At 38.7% G+C, this 15,308-nt stretch overlaps 1 protein-coding gene across 2 annotated transcripts in view; it reads left to right on the forward strand.

Moving 5' to 3' along the window:
- Positions 1–15,308, forward strand: part of PRDM6 (PR/SET domain 6) — a 147,325-nt gene that overhangs the window by 13,998 nt on the left and 118,019 nt on the right. The window lies entirely within an intron of this gene.

Here is a 15,308-nt window from a genome sequence, read left to right on the forward strand (position 1 = left end):
GAAATGGTCATAAATGGAATTAAAGCCCCTTTAGTTAGAATGGGGTACCCCGAATGCTGTGGCTTCATTGATTAGAAAGCAGCCCTGGTATTTTCTGGCGCTCTCTGCAAATTGGCTCCTCTTCAAGCCGTATTCATTTGGTTTTAATTATTAGAAATGATTCCTTCACCTGTCACAGCCCTGTTGCACTCCTTCCCTCTCGCACTTGGCTCTTCATCCTTATTGTCTCTCTGCAGGCTGGGCATTTGGGGGGCCCACAGCAAGCACTGTGCTGGCATAGAATAGTTATCAGGCACTCTCTGCTTCTCCTCGCCCGGGTCTGGAGCCTTCCCTATCCCAAGAGAAGGTGAATTGAGTTACTGAAGTTGACACGACACAGATAACCTTCCTACTAAACGGTGATTTGGTCTCACAGCCAGCAATAATCGGCAATCCACGTTTACCAGAGCCTTCCCAGAGGTGCTTCTGTTCATGTTAGACTCCTTTCATGGATGCAGGGCTAGACTTTCTCACTTGCCATAGCTTGCCATGGAGTAACAGAGAAATGGTTTGGTTGAAACACTTAGCTGGGTTCAAACCCTAGCCGGGTACTGACTTTGCTGGTGATCTTCTCGGAGCCTCAGTGTCTTTGTCTACACATTGAAGGGGTCATTTAGACAATGAAGTAGGTCGTTCCAATGGGTGATCCTGTGAATTGTCCAAGCCACTGACTACCCCAGACCCTGGGAGAGCGAAAAAGAGAACTGGGGCCCAGGGCCTGCCCTCGGGGAGCTTCTAATCTGCCTTGAGAACTGTTGCCTGGGTGCGGGGAAATGTAGGAGAAGGAATACACAGTGTGTAAGCAGAGACACTGGATGCAGCTCTATTGGAGCAGAGGCTGGGTGGGGGAATAGGAGATGTTCTAGCTCGGCAGGCCAAGTTGGCAGGTACCTGAAGGCTGAAGCTTCTCGAGGTAATCTGGAGCAGATTGCTGCAGCTGCTTAGACACCGAACTTGGCAGGGCAGTCTGTCAAGATGACAGGCTACAGTACATGCTGCTTTATCTTAACCAAGTAGATCGTGGCCTCAATAGCTCATCTTGTCCACAAAAACTTGCACCTGGGTGTTAAAAATGCTCTGCCCAGAATTAGCAGGAAGCAGAGAGCCACGTCCACCAGGAAAGTCTGTGCAGGAGACCTTGCTGTCAGAAGAGGGGGAGGTTCCCTTTGCGTTTGGCTCCTCAACAGCTGGGCTACACCTGCTGGAGCATCATGGGAAAAAGATCCCTTGCTTCAATTTCAACCTAAAACCATTGTGGAAGGCTTTGTTCTGTCTATAAACTTTTACAGCAAAATCATTTTGAAAAATACTGTTGAGGTTACAGGGTGTCCCCAAAGTCTTAGGGCCATATTTTGACGTGATAGCTGGAAATGGCCCCAAGAGTTTTGTGAAATACTCTTATGATTACAAACAATATTAAAACTATTATTTTCAGAGAAATTCTTTGGGGAAAGAAGAGAAAGAGAAATTATGCTAAGAGAGGAAAGTTTGGGGAAGTAAAAAGTGACACGAGTATTCGAAAAGTATCCAATCACCTGGAACCGAACCATTATTTTTTTGGTTCAGGTTCCTAATCTAATTGGTTGTGACCTCAGCTTTCCTTTAAAGAGAACATAATCCCTTTCTAGTACTTTTGATGCTGTTGGGACATCACAAGAAGGATGAAACTGTATAGTTACAGGTTTGTCAGGCGTTTTCTCAAGTGAAACATTTGCAGTGGTAATAATTTAATCATAAAATAATTTAATAATTTAATCATAAAATATTTAATAATATTAATAATAATTTAATATTATATTAATACTATTACTAATATTAATATTAGTAATAATTTAATCATAAAAGTTTGCCTCTTTGTGATAATGGTAAATCTAAATACTATTTCTATGCCGTAAATTTAGGGTTCAGCTATTCTTTCTTCTTTTTTTAAACCCTCATCTTCCATCTTCGAATCAATGCTGTATGTTGTTTCCAAGGCAGAAGAGCAGTAAGGGCTGGGCAATAGGAGTAAAGTGACTTGTCCAGGGTCATACAATTGGTAAGTGCTGGAGGTCAGATTTAAAGCCAGTATAACTGCCCCAGAACTCAGCTATTTTTAGTAGGAGAGAGAGCAAAATTGTGAACCCAAGAACATCCCATATAAAAGAGAAATGTACTCTCTTTATACCTGGCTGGAACAGCTGGGCGTCTCATGTAAAGACATCATCCATTTCGTATTCTGTTGGCACACTACAGTTAGCACATTTCTGTTCAATAGAGATGTGTTCATTTTTTTACAAAGAACTTTACTTTGGGTTCAGAGCCATTAAGAAATCTTGCATTGCTATTTTCTCTTTCGTCTTATTGGGTGCCAGATACAGTGGATTTGGAGTAGTTCTGCATGTGATATAAAAATGGTGCGTGCTTTTGACCCACTTGCAGGCTGCTGGTCCTGAATTCATGACCATTCCGGGAACTTATTTTCTTTTCCCACAATAACAGCGTTGGTGTCGTTGTTTGTGAAAGCAAGATTATGACTATTTCAGACACGGGCATGACGTTGTGAACGCCTGTGAAATTTTCATCATGGCGCTTCTCTAGTGACCCAAAGGATCTCAAGGAAGACATGTGAGCCCATAGAAAGCACTCTGCTACAAAGATGGGGGAGTGTTGCAACGATGATGTAGAAGAAGCTGGTGCACATTTATAGGAATAATGACTGAAACAAACCTACTTCCAATGAACAGTAAACTATATAAAGTTTTTCTTAACCATTTAACATGCAGCAGCATCTGTATTTGGATCATTATATTTAGTATCAGAAAAACCTTAGATTGGGACTCACTCTTCCCATGTTAGGGGTTTTTTCTTTCAGGCCTGGTTTCTCTTTAAAAATATACTTAGAACAATTTTTGAAAGGAATCCGTGTGCATCCGTAGGCAAATAAGCCGTTCTGACACCAAGTACTTTATGACTCATGATATAAGGAGCGATTTTTGATCCTATTCTTTTAAACTCGCTTTCATCCGAGCAGGTCCACATTCATGCATACGTATTTATGAAAGATTAACTTTAGAGATGTCTGTATCTTCTCATGATTGTCTCCTTTAGGTCATAAGTATAATTAATTCCTGTCTGCATATTTTTCAAGTCGATTGCCGATGAGAAAATGTCTTTAAATTAGTAGCTCGATAGTGAAGTCCTGATGGATCTTCTGGGGGTAACTTATCTTGATTTCAGGGCTGCAGATGGATTTCTAATATTTTCCTGCAGTAATACCCAACAATTGATGGATTTTGGTTTCAAATTAGAGTTCATTGTTTTCACCATAGTTGTGCTTCATTATGTAGAATGAAGGTTCATGGCAGAAACATTCAAATTCATATTGGGTGGTTGTATTTGTAATTCTTCTGCTCTCTGATTTGTAATAAATATAAATCAATAAAAAGACATACAGAAGTGTGTAGGAAATATAGGAAATATATTATCTTGACATAAACATATATCAGAAACTGTTCGGTGAGTTTGCTAACCTGCTCCCATCGCGCACTTTCTAGTTTCTTTGCCAGTAATCAGTGCTCTTCAAAGGCACAGCCAGTCAACGTATATTAAATTCATGACCTCACAACGTGTTTTCATACCTGGGAGAAATCATGGGACATTCTTAGTTCTTTTAGAAGTAGGCCAAGACAACTTTTTGTAGTTTAGAGAGATTCATTCTTCATAAAGCCAAAATATTAGTCACTTCAGCTGTTTCTTTTTCACTTTGACTCATTTCAATCAGATTCAAGGTTTGCTGGTATTTTTTAAAAAAATATTATAAACTCAGGCTGTTTAAAACAAAAATAGTCCAGGGTGAATTAAGTAAACATTCACTTTAGGAACATAGGCATTTCTTCCAACAATACTTGAATGCACGATAACATTTCTGGACATTTGGAAGGAATGGGAACACTCTTTCCAAAATTTTTTTAAAAAGAAAATAGAGACTTTCTCAGCAATTAGGTCTTATTGATGAGAGTGAGATAATTTTTCCCTAATGTGTTTTCTAACGAAGAAGTGGAAAGGCACATTTGATTCCAACATATATGAAAACATTATCTCAATTATTAATGTGTCCTTTTCCCCCAGGGATAAATTAATCTGGTTGCACATGGTTTCCCCTTTCTGTTTAACATCAGAATTTAATAGGATCGGACTTTTGGAATGTACACAGGGCACACTTAAAATTCTATTGGACTAAAATCCGGAAGTTTAAAATGAAATTGCTGATTAAGATAGGCTCGTATAGCTGAAGCTTTTCAACCCAGAAGTCAAGCTTGACAAGACGTTTTAGCAACAATTGGCACAATAAATTGCACTTCTTTTCAAAGATGAAAAATTATTTGGTTAACTTAAATGAAGTTGAGGCTCATTAGAATTACAGTTGAGCTTCAAGGGAGAGATTCAGTCTTGCCAAATCCTTCATGTTGGTTGGGCACATTTGAACATTTTATTTTCATCCATAATCTGGGAAAAGTTTATCTTTTCTTAAGAAAATCAAGATCAGATGGAACATTGGTTTGTAGTTCTATTTTTGATTTGACTTTGTGACAAAGCATTTGGACTTGAGGTTTACTTTTAAGCTCATAGTCTGTTTTTTTTATCATTTCTTCATTAACTGATGTTAATATCTTTATAAAAGTAGTATATACGTCAGTAGTAAATAACGGCAAGGTTTTTTTTTTAACTATCACTTAAGTTATTATTTAAGTAACAACAGAATAAAAGAAAATGACTTCTTTATGCTTTAAATATGCTTATGTAGATTGGTTCCAACTGCCAAATTCTATACACAAGACTGTGCTCACGAGTATGAATTCTTGAACTGAAGGACTTGTTCCAATGGTAGTATGACGGTAACCACACAGATTCAAAGACTGTATTACAGTGGCGTGATATCTCAAAATGCCAGGGGATAGAATGATGTTGCTACCATTGTCTACACTAAAGTTAAAAAATTATGTTTTTTGGCAATTCAATATTTAATTTGAAGCTACCTGTCAGCCAAATTTCAAATATGAAGAAATGATGAGATTCAAATAATTTGTTCCTTAAAAGTAAACTAGAGCGATGTTACGATTGCATTTTCCATTATGCCAAGTAACAGCTGGTGTAGCTTTTTGGCTTTGCCTCATTTGAGGAGAAGATGTCTTTTTCATTGGAGCCTGTTTGATAGAGTGAGCATTTTGTAGTTTTACATGGACTGTAAAACCATCTGCTGCCTTTTGGAAAGATTTCCAGTATTGTGTTAAAAATATTAATACTCTAAATTAGACAGTTCCTGTAACTCACCTTCATTTTAATTGCTTAAAAATTTATATTTTTATTACCTTGAAATCACAGATCTCATAGGATATTATCATTACTTTTGTCTTTAAGACCATCGATTACTAATGCGCTGGATGAATATATCCCAAACAACTACTCTCCAAGATGGGGCACACCATGGCAAATACAGTTTGCAGTTAGGTGTGGTAGTGCATCCAGAACAAATGAGATGACTTGTACCAAAAGAAAGTACACATTGGCGAGCCTGGGAAGAAATCACATCCCCTTTGGCATGCTCCATATTTCACAGAGCCGTCTTGAGCTCCCCCCCCCCCCAATTCCTTTTGCTTTGGGGGGTTGATTTTACGTACTCTAAGATTTCACAAGTTCAGACACTCTTTGTGTATTTACTCAAGAAATGCAGACTATTGTACAGCTACTTAGCATAAAAGCCGGAAAATCCAGAGCAGCGCACACTCTTTCCTTATAAGTATTTGCCACCTTTCTCAGATAAGTTACAGAATTCCATTATCCAAATTGTTACACATACATGTGTGACAGAGGTTGACCTTTAGTCATGTCAATCCTTTTTGTGTAGGCCCCAGGCTCCAGCCTAATGGCTCAAAGCCTGATTTACTCACTGTAATAAGGGCAGGAGGTCGAGCAATTGTCAGGCTGCCTGTTCGTACTCTTCTCAGAGCTTGGTTGAAGGCTGTTAACACAAAGCTTTTCAAAGTGAATTTACAACCAGCACCACTGACAGAGGCCAATCAGTACACCATAAATGTCAGGTTAGTGAGATTGAGCAGTAAGTAAAGGACTGACAGCACACTATTGGCTGAAATCAATTGCTTAAGGTTTAACCGAGAATAGCAATTTGTGTGTAACGGGTTTATGAAAGAGCTAAGTTCGCAGGGCCACTTTCAGTGCGCATTACATGGACTTACCTGTTAGCAAAAGCACATCCCCCCAGGGGCAGTGGCTCTAAGGGTGTCCTCACGGCCATGATTCATGACGTGGAGGTGCGGAGGAGTGAAGGATGCGAGCTTTAGCGAGTTTTAAATGGAGCACTGAGAGGAAAAGGGGGCCAAGAGCAAACGGGGGGCTTTTCAGAGAAACCGAAGGTGTCCGACGATTGAGGGAAAAGCAGAGCATCTGCACTGTCATATCCTCTGCTTCCATGAGTGTAATGCAGCATTTCGGTAAAGGCGGAAGCCCCCCAGCCCAGCCTTTTACCATCCTCAAAGCTCCAGCGAGGCCAGAGTCACTAATGACTGATTATAGACTGAAGCCCTGAATATCCATGAGATGTAGTTGCCCCACCAGACTGAATGCTTTTATCATTTTGTGTAATGACAGACTGGACAACAATTCATTTAGCTCTGGCAGCATCAGCATTAAAATGTGGGGATCCATTAAAATGCTGTATGCAAGGATTTATAAATTAGGCAATTTCCTTGATTATTGCAATCATTTACAAAATTGATTGTTCTGGTGTGGTATAGACAGGTTTCAGCAGTGATCATTGACAGCAGGCACATTCTCTGATATCTATAGCCACTGGTCACTAAACTAGGTCACACGTCCACAGTTCTGCGGCGCTCTGGCTCAAGGTCAGTTGTGCATGGAAATAAGGGTACAATCATAAAGCACCAGATCCGCAAAGGAGGTGCTAAGGGATCTTGGTAGGTTGTGATTAGACATGTAACGGGGCTGCTGCTGGTGTTTTTGCACTGACCATAATTCGTGTGTGTGGATGATCACAGTATTCAATGAGGTGAGCAGCACACTCACTCTTTGTGCCCCAAATGGAAAAGAAATAATTTTTGTAAATTACAGTTGTAAATATTTATTTGATTGAAGATTTAAAAGTCAATAATGTGGGGTTTTTTGTTGTTGTTCCTTAGAGTTCTAATTACCCAATAGATATATTGTAGAGTCAGTTGATCTTTGGTCAATGCTTTCTACAAGGTATAATAAAGACACTGTTACAACATGAAATGCTTAAAATGCTGGCGCTTTTTCTATGCTCATACCCATATGATACATGTACTCAGTGTTTAATCACTAACCACAAGCCACAGGGTACCTTGTCGTTATAAAAAGCCGATTCAACAGATGTGTTGCATGTCTACCATGTCAAAGACACATAGTAGGCAGAATTCTGGCCATTTGGAATGAATGACTCCATTTCTGCTTACCCAGTGCTAGGTAGATGTTACACATTTAGTCTTATTAGGCTAGCTGAGTAAATCTTTTGCTTCTATTCTTACGTTATTGGTTTCCATGGACATTTTTCACCTTTGAAAAGTCATCATAAACTGGGGGCAGTGAGTTAATAAGGTAGCCCTTGCTCACTGACCAAGTTAGGACAATTTTTAGAACACCTTCAATGAGAATATAGACACGCCAATATGTGAGACTCTGTTTTCTATTAGGGGAGGAGGAACTGACAGTGACTGTGGCTATGTTTACTGGTTTATCTGCTGCCTTAGAATCCTAGAACTTGCTTTCTTTTAAAAAATATTTTAAATATTTCGAATATTTCAAAATATCGTCAAAGCCAGGAACCTGCATGCTAAATAAGGTCTATTAAAACAGGAGAACTTGCTTTGTTTCACTGCAGGGCTTGTTCGTCTCTCCTAGTTTTCTTAGCTCAGTACATATGTGTGACTCCGTAAGGCTGCCTCTGACCGTACTATGGTTTTCCAAAGCATTTCTAGTTTCAGTCGCTGGTGAGTCACCCCAATGCAGAATTTCCTGCGAAGTACCTGCATGTTTAACTAATAGCCCCGAAGCCCCAATCATGAAATACAGAGATGAAGTTTATCCTCCTAAAACAAACAGGGTTTCCCTTCCCATGTAAGGCCTGGAAATTGAAAGTGCCTCAGATAATGAAGTTTCTGCTGAAATGCTCGGTGTAATCTAATTCAATAGGAACTTCTTAAGGGTTTTTTAATTGGAATCAAATTAAATGTAATCAAGCCATGTTTTCTAGGTCTGGCAAAGCCCTGAGAAATAACCATTGTTAGCCCACTTGGGCATTCTTACTTTTCCAAAGCACAAAGAGTAATTAGTGTTAATTCTTAATTATCCGTTCTAATGGAAGGCAGTTGTGGCATTGAAGAGCTCAAATGACAGAGAACCCTCCAATCATTCATTTTTCTTTGGCTTTGGAGTCCATCATATCTTGGGGGGGGGGAAGTGAGTGTAGCTGCTATTCATCTTTGTAATTATGCTTGGTTCCGACTATTATTTTAGTTCTGCTATATAAAATGTAAAATCTGTTGGGTAAAAGTGGATTGCTGGAGGTCTGAGCAGTCTAGAAGCAAACATGCTCAGTAGCAAAAGGGAAGCCATCCTAGGACTAAATATTGGCCATCTATCTTGTCTGAGAAGTAACGGAGCTCCACACACATTAAAAAAAACTAAAAGAGGTGCCTAGATTACACCACACTGACTATTAATAAGGAGAGATGACATTTAGATATGACTTTGTGTTTACAATACACTTTCAATCCATCACGTCCTTTGATTTGCACAAGTGTAGAGCCACGTATCATTATCTCCGTAGAACTAATGAGGGAAAGAAGCTTGAAAAAGTTAAGTGGTCTGCTCATCACACAACAGCCAAGAGCATGCTAGATTTGAACTGGAGCCTTCTGATTTCAGACACAGTGCTCTTTCCATTAAATCTAAAAAAAGGCTAAAAACCAGGGCCACTATCTCCTTGAAACAATAAAACAACTTACACACACACACACACACACCCCTATGAATGGCAGTATTTTCCATAGTATCATCTGACAACATGTTTAAATGGGTGAGTCATGGAGAGATTTTAATTCTCTGTCTGGCACTATCATCACACCTATGTATCTTTTCTTTTGGGAAATTCTAGGCCTTCGGATGCTCCTGATAACATAGAAATAGTTCTGGTATTCTCACACATTTCCCAACATGTTTTGATAAGAGCAGAATCTTTTTATTGATTTTGGGGAATGTTCTAATGCTCTCCATAGAGTACAAGAATAATTTCTGTTTTCTTTTTTAAACATAGAGAATATTATTAGTAAAGTGAAAATGTGATCTCATTTAAAGTACTTTTTGAACTTGAAAGGGGAGTGTCTTAGAAGTAAGTTCCTCATTAGTTTGGGTACCAGCTCTGTGGCTGTGTGACTTCTCGGAATTCATTGAACTCCTCTACCTCAGTTTCTCTTTGTGTAAAGGAGATGACACGACAAGATTCTGAGGATTAATGGGAAGATAACTATAGAGTTTTAGAAGTCTCCAGTGCACTCTAGTGCACACACATTCGTAAAGACTTTCATAGTTCATCTGTGAGGTTATCTGGAATCAAGAGTTCATTCCACCCAGACACTAAGGTACCCCATTTAATTACATACAGTAGGTCTCAGGATTAAAATGTATTTAAATGCAAGTTTAGTGGTAAGCACAGCAACATATTAGGATGGCAGAAAATAGAAGGAATCTTCCAGAGAAACCACTGCCTGGCTTTTCGTATTAAAATCAGACCCTGAGTTTCTGTTAAAGAAGGAAACGAGACTTTAAAATACCATTCTTTTGAATAAGAGGAATTCATAGGCAAATCCTTTCATTTCAGCTCTCAGTTCCTTCACCTAGGATTAATTGAGGCAGTGGGAGTAGATGATCTCTGGGGTCCCTTCCAGAGTGAACATTTGAGTAGTCTTTGATTTACTCACAAAGAAAGCTGACCTGAAAGTCAGAAGGGTGCGGGACAGGACTTAGTACTGTGACTAGGAAAAAAAAGAACAAAATCTAAAATCTGCAGGTCTTTTCTACATGGACCCCAAGGCAGGAGCAATATATTTGGTGGGCTTGACATCAAATATTGAATTTTGCATAAGAAAACATTTCAGTGCCCAGCAGATTGCAAATGGGCAATAAATATTAGATGACAACAAATCAAGCTAGCATCACCTTTACCACTCTACATAAAAAGGTGCATGTGACTGTATATGTACATACTTACACGAAATAAATGATATATGTTAACATTCAAGATACTCAGCTTAATATTCATTTTTAAATTGAAAAATTGACTATCTAAATGACAATCTCTATATACAAACTGTAGATTCCTCCTGCCCCAATCAACACAGCTGCCAGAAAAAATGACCTACAATTAGCCACGTGAATGAAGAGAACGAAATGCTCGCTTTTAAAAACCCCAAATCTTTCAGGCAGAGGTCGTTTGACCAATTGTTGAGGGAGAGCATGGAGAGCATTTCTGGTCTGGTCTGAGGATTTGTGAAACTCACCAAAGCTACCAGATTGTGCTCATATACATCTTCATTTTGATGTACATAAAAGCTAATTTATGAATAGTTTCCACCTTCCCGTAATCACCCTAGTCTGAAAGTGCTGTAAGCTTTACAAGGCACTTCCTTCTCGCCACAGAATCTCAGGAAAGACTAGAGGCTATTTGGCTCAAGTCATAACCTAAAAAGTACAATATACCTGATGTTTGTCATGAAGCCTTTGCGAAGAACCGCTCAAGTGAGCTTTTGGGGATAATTCGAATTATTAGGAGGCTTCTCTTCTTCTTTGGCCTAAAGGATTTCTTTGAATCTCATTTATTGTCTTTTGGGGCTAAACAGAATTCTTATGAGATAGCCGATACTGGTACAATTATTGTCATCTTGTATTTGCATCTTTTTCAAGGAGGTTCAAACGGAAATAGTCCTTGAACAAAGCACTGGCCGGCTTAAAAGATGCAATGTTCTGGGACCATTTTGTACAAGGTGCTAACAATTGCTTATTACTTATTAGGAAGTAAAGTCATCCTCTACAGGTTCACTGAAACAATGTGTAGCAGAGAGAATAATACGCCTCGTCTGGGTTGTCACGTGATTCTGGTTTCCTCTGCTCTCTCTTGATATTTTGACATTTTCCTCTTCGTAGAGTTTGGATATCGTGACATTTGGTTTAGTGACAGAAATTTAAACCTTTTTTCCCAGCCCTTCTGGATCAATAATGTCCAAGTGATTGGGAATGACAGTTTTCTCTGTGAAAATAGTTCAACGCCGTTTATTGGTCAAGTTTGCCAGAATATTTGGAGGTCTGTATTGGCGTTGTGTGGGGATTTGTTGTCTCCCGGTCCATGACGGAAAGCAGGCTTCTCTTACAGAATTTTAGTCACCAAGGCATGTCTTGGTGGCTTTGGGGTCTGGCTGCTGAGTTTCCACCACCTTCAACCTTCCTACCATCTCCTTTCAGAGTCTACATGCATCACTAAGTCTGGGCTCCTGAAGGATGATGCTCTTTCGGGCATTTCTAGGGGCAAAATTGCTATCATCGGTACCTCTGGTTCCCAAAGCTTGGGTGTTGTGTTGGGTGCTTCTGTGTTAATATCACATTCACCACATTCATTCACTTGGTGCCCCTGGACGGCTTTTTAATTTCACTTCGGGATCTTGGCCAGAGAAACCACTTTCAGTTACATTAAACACACGTGTATAACTGCTATCAGACTTTGTTATTTTTAGATAAAGTGATCTCTGCTTATTCCAAAATTATTTCTGCAGGTTCTTCGCCTTTTTATTGTGTACTCCAAGACTGTCTAGAAATCCCTTTTCTCCTTTGTTTTTTGTTTTTTGTTTTTTTTTGGTGAGGAAATGCGAATCTTTCTACAGTTACTATAGGTTATTGGGCTCTATGTTTTGTTAATAGTGAATGGCTTTCTGTTAGGGTACTTTCCAAATCAGTGATGCTTCACTCTATAGCTCCTCTCCTTCTTCTTGCCTCCCCTCTGCCTCCTCTTCCTCTTCCCTCATTTTGCAGCTGAGGAAACTGAGCCTCAGAGAGGTTGTGACTTGCTCAGAGTAAGCAAGGTGGCTCTCTCACAGTAAGTAGCTGAGCCTGGATATTTCCCCAGGTGTTTAAACAACTAGTGGAATGCTCTTTCCCCTACTCTGCTCTGTCTCCAAGGGACCTAGGCAGTTAGATTTGGTCAGTGAGTCACAAGTTCTGTACATGATCCTGTGAGCGACCTCCTCAGTTTATAGTTAGCATGATGGAGAGTACAGCAAGGAAAGAAACATGTAACTCAGTGATGCTCTTTGCTGAATAGACTATCAGCCCCTCCTCTAGCTTAACCCTTAGTTTTTATTTCAACCCCCAATTGTTACCATCTGTCCCTGGATTTGGCTTCATTCGACTTTTCGCTTTAGTCTCAGTGTTAATTCTATTCCACCCCTAATCCACCTTTGGCTAGACTTCTTTGGGTCGATCTAGAATTCCCAGTGAATTGGTTCGTATGTACATGTTCATCCAAGTGCACATCTGAATGCTGGGAGAGTAGAGAGCCAGCTTAGTAACATTTATGCTAAAGAGTATGGAGAACTGAAATACACAGCTAGTCCCAAACTTTTGGATCATTCCCCATGACAGATTTTTCAAAAGGGAAAAGAGGAATTTCTAGTCTTTCAGAAGTATGTCATCGTGTCCATTTTGTGCCGTATTGTAGAAGGCAAAACAGACATGGAAATAACGAAGTGCATTTCCATGGCACTTTAATGCTTTTTCATCCCAATTCTTTGATGTAGCCAGTAAAAATACCATTTTTCCATAAAAAAGGAAACTAAGATCTTGCGAATGACTTGTCTAAAATGACACAATTAGAAACAGTCATCTAAATCTGAATCTATTGGTCTTTTCTTTACTCCATACTGCCTTTATTTTAAACTTAACTTCTTTATTCTTGAAAACATTTTGGCAGAGGTACAAAGAAAAAAAGCAGAAGGTGACAAAAGAAAGCAGAAAGAAGAAAACTGAGGATTCTACCTCATCTACAGTTAATGAATGAGTATATTTGCTACTTTTTGCATAACCTCAAAGCAATGGTGGGTATACAGTAGACATTTAGCTATTGAATATTCATAGTTGGGCTTTTATTAGGCTTACTCTATATTTAATAACATTACTAATATAGTGGGGAAAAGGTTAAAATGACATAATTATTTATAATACATCTAAACCCACTCACAAATCCAACTGGGGGCTGATCTCAAGCAATCAGTTTTTAGAAGATGGGTGAATGGGGAAGACTTCAGCCATGTGATAGGGATTTGTGTGTGTATGTGTGTGTGTGTGTGTAATGAATGTCCTTTTATTTTTTTTAAAATAATATTTTATTATTTCCTCTGCTACATGCAAAACGATTTTTATACCTTCATTTTAAAAAGTTTGAGTTCCAAATTCTCTCTTCTCCTGATACTCCCTTCCTCCCTCCATCCCTTCCCTTCTCCCTGAAGTGGTAAGCAATCTAACATACCTTTACATGTGCTTAGAGTTGCTTTAATTTGCATTTCTCTAATTAAGAATTGTAGCATTTTTTCATATGACTATAGATGGCTTTGATTTCTTCATCATAGTGAACCTCAGAAAAGGTTCACTATGGGTTATGCTCAAATTTCCTTTTTCCCCTTTTTTTTATTTAGAAAAAATTTCCATGGTTACATGATTCATGATTCCCTTACTTCCTTCCACCCCCTTCCCCCATCCCGTAGCTGACAAGCAGTTCCACTGGGTTCTCCATGTATCATTGTTCAAAACCTATTTCCAAGTTATTCATATTTGCAGTAGAGTGATCTTTTAACATCAAAACCCTAATCATATCCATATTAAACTATGTGATCAATTATATGTTTTTCTTCTGCATTTCTGTTTCCATAGTTCTTTCTCTGGATGTGGATAGTGTTCTTTCTTGATGCTAGTGGAATTAATTGTGCGGCAGTGTATCCATCTCTGTGTACAATGTTCTCCTGGTTCTGTTCCTTTTGCTCTGCCTAAATTCCTGGAGGTATTTCCAGTTCCCATGGAATTCCTCCAGTTCATTATTCCTTTCAGCACAATAATATTCTATCACCAACATAATCTACAATTTATTCAGCCATTCCCCAATCAAAGGGCATCCACTTATTTTCCATTTTTTTGCTACTACAAAGAGTGCAGCTATAAATATTTTTGTACAAGACTTTTTCATTATCATCTCTTTGGGGTACAAACCCAGCAGTGCTATGGCTGGATCAAAGGGCAGACTGTCTTTTATCACAACTCTTTGGGCATAATTCCAAATTGCCCTCCAGAATGGTTAGACCAATTCACAACTCCACCAGCAGTGTATTAGTGTCCCAATTTTGCCACACCCCCTCCAACATTTATCACTTTCCTTTGATATCATATTGGCCAGTCTGCTAGGTATAAGGTGGTACCTCAGAGTTGTTTTAATTTACATTTCTCTAACCAGGAGGGATTTATAACACTTTTTCATGTGGTTATTGATAGTTTTGATTTCATCATGTGAAAACTGCCTATTCATGTCCCTTGACCATTTGTCAATTGGGGAATGGCTTGATTTTTTTTGTAAATTTGATTTAGTCCCTTATATACTTGGGAAATTAAACCTTTGTCAAAGAGTTTTGTTATAAAAATGTTCTTCCAGTTTGTTGCTTTCCTTCTAATTTTGGTTGCATTGGTTTTGTTTGTACAAAATCTTTTTAATTTGATATAATCAAAGTCATTCGTTTTACATTTTGCAATATTTTCTATCTCTTGCTTGGTCTTAAATTCCTTCCTTTCCCACAGTTCTGACAGGTATACCATTCTACGTTCATCTAATTTATTTATGATTTTACTCTTTTTATTTAAGTCATTTACCCATTTTGAATTTATCTTGGTATAGAGTGTAAGATGTTGATGTAAACCTAATTTTTCCCATACTGTTTCACAATTTTCCCAGCAGTTTTTGTCAAATAGTGTATTCTTGTCCCCAAAGCCAGGGTCTTTGGGTTTATTGAACACTAGCTTGCCGAGTTCATTTATCCCTAGTCTATTCCATTGATCCACCCTTCTGTCTTTTAGCCAGTATCATATTGTTTTGATGACCACTGCTTTGTAGTACAATTTAAGATCTGGTACTACTAGGTCTCCACCCT

The sequence above is a fragment of the Monodelphis domestica genome, chromosome 7 (assembly GCF_027887165.1).
Source record: "Monodelphis domestica isolate mMonDom1 chromosome 7, mMonDom1.pri, whole genome shotgun sequence".
Lineage (NCBI taxonomy): Eukaryota > Metazoa > Chordata > Mammalia > Didelphimorphia > Didelphidae > Monodelphis > Monodelphis domestica.